This window comes from Elephantulus edwardii, unplaced genomic scaffold (assembly GCF_000299155.1).
Source record: "Elephantulus edwardii isolate Elephantulus edwardi_28Jun2011 unplaced genomic scaffold, EleEdw1.0 scaffold00324, whole genome shotgun sequence".
Classification (NCBI taxonomy): Eukaryota; Metazoa; Chordata; class Mammalia; order Macroscelidea; family Macroscelididae; genus Elephantulus; species Elephantulus edwardii.
In genome coordinates this window covers 716,977-723,638 of record NW_006400074.1, presented here as the reverse complement: position 1 = coordinate 723,638, position 6,662 = coordinate 716,977, and the positions used below count along the sequence as shown (strand labels likewise).

Below are 6,662 nucleotides of genomic sequence, written 5' to 3'. Positions count from 1 at the left end.
ACCATTTTGTGATGCCACAGTTAGTGAGACACATATGTACGGTGTAATAATACCCAACAGTCCCTTAAAGAACTATCACAACGTTAGAGCAGAAGAGAACCCCCTCCCCAGTTATGTTAGTAATCTTCCCAAATGTTAGTATTTCTTTTTAATAGATAAATGTTTCACTACTTAGCTACATACTTATATATTGCCAGGCATATGAAAATATATTTTGAACAAATGTAATAATAGGCAGGAAAACACCTCTTTCCATCTCTCCCTCCCTCCCACCCATTCTTGCTGTCATGCACCGCATTTGACGGCTCTGGGAGATTAGAACTGGAGGATTGTGCAGGTGACCATTTTTTCTCTTCACCTCCCCTGCCAGGCAGTACACTTCATATGATTTTTTAATACTGCATGAATATTCATTGTCTCGTGCCTCTTTGCTTTGGATGCTATGTGCTGAGCTTGTTAACATGTTGCTTCTTGTGATCTGTATACTGCTGCTTGCTTTCAATTAATAGACTCTGAAAAGGCTTTCCTGGCATGTTTAAAATAAAAGTATTGCATGTACGTTAAAAAAAAACCAAACTGAGTAATGAACTAACCTGGTTTTTACACCAGAAAGATCTGACTGCTTCATGAAGAGTGGTTTAGGATGGGAGGTACAGACATAAAGTAGTGGGACCACTTAGCATAATCAAGTGAAAAGTATTAAGAGTCAGAAATAAACAAGGACAGAGGAGATAGTGACCAATCATTGTCCTTAAACTCATTGCCCTAGGGATTGACTAATAGCTGACCCTCCAGTGAGTTTTTGGGAAGCTGTAAAACACACAGGAAGAGATTGCCCAGTCTTTCTCCTGAGGAGCCTCTGAGGGATCTGAACCTTCAAAGAGGCATCACCTTTGCATTAGCAGCACAACTTGCTACAGTTTATTAAAAATTACAATTTACAGGAATTGTTGACCAATTGGTGGTGATAAATGGAGAGGAGAAGCCAAGGGAACAACTCCTTGGTGTCTAGATTTAATGAATGAGTACGTGATTTGCATATTTTCCAATAAATGATCCTCTTTTTTACCATTCCTGTCACATGACCCAAAACACATCATTCTGCCTATAGGAAAAAATTTTTGTCCTGTTCTGCTGTAGTTTTTAAATGAACCATTGAAAACTATTAGACAAGATTGTCATAGACAGGACCAGTGATTCCAGTTAGTGAAGAGACTCGTCTTTCCATTAACAAAGTGATGGTCTTAATCAGTGGCCTCCATAAACTCAAACTCATTGTCGTTGACTAATAGCTGGCCATTGAGTGAGTTGTTGGGGAGGCTGGGCTCTGTGAGGAGGAATGTGGCATCAGGATTGGAGGAAGACTCATCAACAGCCTGCGTTATGCAGATGACACAACCTTGCTTGCTGAAACTGAAGAGGACCTGAAGCACTTGCTGTAGAGGGTCAAGGACTGCAACCTTCAATATAGATTGAAGCTCAACATCAAGAAAAAAAACATATTCACCACTGGGCCTATTGGTAGCATCATGTTAGACGGTGAAGAGATTGAGATTGTCAACAGCTTTAGTTTCCTTGGCTCCACAATCAACAGTCTTGGTAACAGCTGCCAGGAAATCAAAAGACAAATTGCATAGGGAAAGTCTGCTATCAGGGACCTCTCCAGAGTACTGAAGAGCAATGATGTCAGTCTGGAGACCAAGTGCGCCTGATCCAGGCCAAGGTCTTTGCAGTTACATGCTATGTATCAGAAAGCTGGGCAAAGTCTAGGGATGATAGAAGGAGAATTGATGCTTTTGAGCTGTGTTGCTGGTGAAGAGTATTGAATATACTCTAGGACTGCTAGGAGAACAAACAGGTTCATCCTGAAGAGGGTGAGGCCAGGCTGCTTCTTGGAGGCAAGGATTCTGAAGCCCCATCCAACGTACTTTGGGCATGGTGCAAAGAGGGACCAGTCCTTGGAAAGAGACATTATGCTTGGGAGGGTCGAGGGACAGCGCAGGAGCAGAAGACCTTCGGTGAGACGGGTTGACTCACTCAGTAATTACTAGAGTAATGGGGGTAGGAGTGTCCAAGACAATAAGGTGGGCTCAGGATAGAGCAGGGTTTGGAGCTCTTGTACATAGGGTCACTATGAGTCGCAATCTATTCGACATACTTAACAACAACGAAGCACACAGGAGGAGATCATCCATGTTTCTCCTGAGGAGCCTCTGATGGATCTGAACCATCAAAGAGGTGTCACCTTTGCGTTAGCAGCACAACTCGCTATAGTTTACACCACCAGATATACAGCATATGGAACAAAATCTAAGGTCATCAGTGCTTCTGAACTGTACTTAGTCAGGAAAAGCATTTATACAAAGTTTTCTGAAGCAACCTATCATGGCTGGAGGACCCAAATCTAGCTTACTTTGGGAACCAAGGTTAATCCCAGGAATAATACCAAGATTATTCCCAAGTCAAATGCCAAGTCCAGAAGGCAGAACATGGTCAGAAATAGATCAAGTGTAAAGCCATTGAAGGAACACAGAAAGGAGGGCAAGAAAAGAGGAAGGCAAAGGGTCTCTTCTGACCTCAGTTGGGAATTGTTACTTCAGAACAACTGTTGGTTTTAAACTCATTTGTATAAAGTGAAGTTGGCCCATTTAAAAGCTGATTTTGTCAGTGTTTGAAGTCTCTTTTTAAGACATATGGTTAGGCGTGTTGGCATCAGATTATGTATAGAAAAAGATCTCTTTCTCAAGAGACATCTTAACCCAATTAAGATGGCACAAACTTAGCATTATCCCTTAATGAATGTGTTTTTCTAACTTACTCCACTGCTCAAGAGAGGATTTTGTACAAGTTTCATTAATTTATTCCTCTAACAACTGAATCTTTTCCCTCTCAATGCAATTTCTCTCTCTCCCCTCCAGATTGTCATAGCTTCAACAAGCTTCTGCACCAGCAGTGCACAGACCTCAGCAGCATAGGCCAATCATCACATGACAAAGTAGCCTGAGAATGGCATGAATGCAGACTTGAACTTGACTGGTTTCTGTTTCTAAGGCAAGAATTTATCACAAGAGTGTCTAGCTAATGAAGATGATTAAAAGTCAGGCAAGTAGCTCTGTTGTGGTTTTTGGTTGACCTTTTTGTTTGGAGCTGGGTCATAGCCAGGAACTAGGAGAGGAAACTGGGTCAGATCCCTAGGCACTTATCCCTAGGATAAGACACTTATTCCTTACCAGACCTTCTTAAGGTCTTGAACAAGTGACTCTACTTTCAGTAGAGAAAAAGATAAGAAATCAAGGCAGCAGTCCAGTCATACAGACTTGAAAAACACCACATAAATTGTTGAGGGAAAGACTTGATTTGCTTGAGGTACACAGATGCTTAAGCTAAATTCTAAGCTGTGTAGACACTGAGCCTAAGGTCTGCCTTCATCCTAGTAAACTCTAGACACTATCTGCTCCTGAGGGCATAGCCTTGCTGGATCCATGTTGATTCTAGTCTAGACATGAGTGCGGCAAAATTCCTTATAAAGTTAGAAAAGAGACAGGTCATACAAATAGGTTAATCTTAATAAAGTCTAGTGAATTATAATTAACACCTTGTTTTCCTTACCAGCTTTCCAGGTATAAAAATAAAATTAAAGCATAGTGAATCTTCAAAATATTCTGTATGCTAATGAATGAATAGGGAGTTCTGGTGGCCTAGTAAGAAGAAGCTGTGCTGCAATCCCAAAGGCACACAGTTCAAATCCACCAGCTGCTCCATGAGAGAAGGATGGGCAATCTCTTCCTGTGCAATCAGCTGTCTCTGAAAGCCCGTCAGAGGGTCAGCTATGTGCCGGTTCTGACTCCACAGTACTCAAACAACAACAATGAAGGAATTATAGTATGAACACTAATCTCTATTGAGCGTTATCAGCATACACTAAGCAAGTTTCAGTCAACATCAGTGCATCCTTCATTTGCCAGAGAATCTCGAGTCAGAGTATGTCTCACCCTTGGTTCCAATGGAAATATCTTGTTGCTACAGAGAGAATCACCTTATTTTGGGAATGGTAATAAGCATAGATCTCTTCTGGTCATTTGGCCAGGTAGCTGTCCTCCAGACTTCTTGGCACAATCTTATGAGTACTTCCAGTACATCTTTTTGTTGAAATATGTCAGTTGGTATTTCATCAATTCCTGTTACTTTTTTTTTTTATCCAGTTGCTTTAGAGTAGTTTGAATTTCCTCCTTCATCATCATTACCTCTGGATCATATGATGTTTCATTAAATTCTTCTGGGTCAGCAAATTCTTTTGGTACAGTGACTCTGTGTACCCCTTCCGTCTACTCTTGACGCTTCCTGGGTCTTTCAGTATTCTGCCCATAACATCTTTAAGTATTGCAACTCAAGAATTTGTTCTTCAGTTCCTTCAGCTTGAGAAATGCCAAGCGAGTTCATCCATTTTGATTTTCTGACTCCATCTCTTTGCATATTTTATTATATTTTTCTTTTGTCTTTCCAAGCTGCTCTTTGAAATTTTCTGTTCAGCTCCTTACCACCCTGATGCCTTTCCTTTGATTTGGCTTCTCGGTGTCCTAGTGCAATAATTCAGAATCTGTTTTAACATCCATCTCAGCTTTTTCTTCCTACTCTTTCTTTGAAATGACCTTTTGTATTCTTTATGGAAATCTGGAGGAAAGGTACTTGACTGGATTATATGAAGTAGAATGTGGCATCAAGATTGGAGGCAAACTCATCAACAACCTGTGTTATGCAGATGGCATCATCTTACTTGCTGAAAATGAAGAGAACTTGCTGCAGAAGATCAAAAACCACAGCCGTCAATATGGATTGCAGATCGAACATCAAAAGGACTAAAATCCTCACCATTGGACCATAGTTAGTGTCATGATAAATGGAGAAAAAATGAAGTCACCAGTGATTTCATTTTACTTGAATCCACAATCAACATCCATGGTAACGGCAGCCAAGAAATCAAAATACATGTTACGATGGGAAAATCTGTTTTTCTCAACAGTGCTAAAGACAAAATATGTCAGTTTGAGATCAAAGGTGCACCTAATCCAAGCCATGGTGTTTTCAGTTGATTCTTACTTATCTGAAAGTTAGACAGTGATTAAGAATAAAAGAAGAATTGATATCTTTGAATTGTAGTGTTGGAGAAGCGTACTGAATATCCCACAAATTGCCAAAAGAACAAACAAGTCTGTCTTGGAGGAAGTCCAACCTAGAGGGAAGTTGGTAAAACTTCATCTCACATACTTGGGGTATGTTGTCAGGAGAGATCTCTCCTTGAGATATGATGTCAGGAGAGGTCCCATGAGGCTGGGAAAGGTGGAGGGTCCAAGAAAGATGAAGGCTCTAAATACAGTGGAATGACACAGTGACTGAATCATTGTTTAGGGCATTTCTAAGATCATGAGGATGTTGCAGGATAGGGCAAGGTTCAGATCTGTTGTTCATAGTATAGCTGTGAGTGGTGATTGCTTGGACTGTACCTGACAACACATTCCCCTTTGCTCTGGACAGGAGAAGACCAGTAGTGATAGCTTAGATGGCCATTCACAAGCTTTTATTTTTGTTTTGTTTTTTAAATTTTTTTTAATTTTTCCACTAGTTTGAAAAAATTCTTTCCATTTCCCTTACCACCCCCCATCAAATTGTACAACCCAGTGATTAATCCCCCCTGCCCCCTGCACATCCACATCCCTCTGCTCCCAGCCTCTCCCACTCCTCCTGGATCCTTATATTCATTCTACAATATTTTTTATACAATATTTATCCTTATGTGACTTGGTTATTTCATTCAGCATAATGGACATACACAGTCCGTCACAAGTTAAGTAATAATTTGCAAAATTCTTGCACCTGTGTGCTGCATAGTATTCCATTGTGTGAATGTACCATAATTTCTCAATCCATTTGTTTGTGGTTGGACATTTGGGGTGTTTCCATGTTCTTGCGATGGTGAATAATGCTGCTATGAACATTGGTGTACAAATCTGTTTGTGCCTCAGTTCTCATATTCTCAGGGTATATTCCAAGTAGTGGAATAGCTGGGTCATATGGAATTTCTATGTTCAGCTTTTTGAGGAAGCGCCAGTCTGCCTTCCAGAATGGTTGCAACATTTTACAGTCCCACCAAGAGTGTATAAAAGTTCATTTCTTGCCACATCCTCTCCAGCATCTATTACTTGCTGCCCTGTCAAACTTTGCCACTGTTACTGGAGTGAGATGGTACTTCATTGTGGTTTTGATTTACATTTCTCTTATTGCCCGTGATTTGGAGCATTTCTTCATGTGTCTGTTTGCCATTCGAATATTTTCCTCTGTTAAAATTCTTTCTATGTCTTTTGCCCATTTTGTAATTTGGTTATTAGTCTTTTTCTTGTGGAGGACCAGGAGTATTCTGTAAACTTTTGTTATAAGACTCTTGTCTGAGACGGAATTACCAAATGTTTGTTCCTAGTCTGTAGGTTTTCTTTTCACCCTGTTGGAAAAAGTTTTTGATGTACATAGAGAGTTAATCTTCAGAAGGTCCCATGCATCAGTTTTATCCCCTTTAGAGTGTGTATTTCTGTTTTTATTTAGCAGTCTCTTTATACCTTGGACTAGCACTTCTAAGCTTGATCCCAGTTCATATCTTTTTAAAAATTATT

The 6,662-nt window shown here is 40.2% G+C and overlaps 1 protein-coding gene and 1 pseudogene across 2 annotated transcripts in view; both read left to right on the top strand.

Annotated features, from left to right (window-relative positions):
* The window catches only part of PIGL (phosphatidylinositol glycan anchor biosynthesis, class L), a 127,554-nt gene that overhangs the window by 65,958 nt on the left and 54,934 nt on the right, over nt 1–6,662 (top strand). The window lies entirely within an intron of this gene.
* The window catches only part of LOC102859274, a 30,545-nt pseudogene that overhangs the window by 1,414 nt on the left and 22,469 nt on the right, over nt 1–6,662 (top strand). The window contains exon 3 of the transcript XR_439020.1: nt 5,199–5,244. The product of XR_439020.1 is annotated as an AP-1 complex subunit sigma-2-like (transcript). The remainder of the gene's footprint in view (nt 1–5,198; nt 5,245–6,662) is intronic.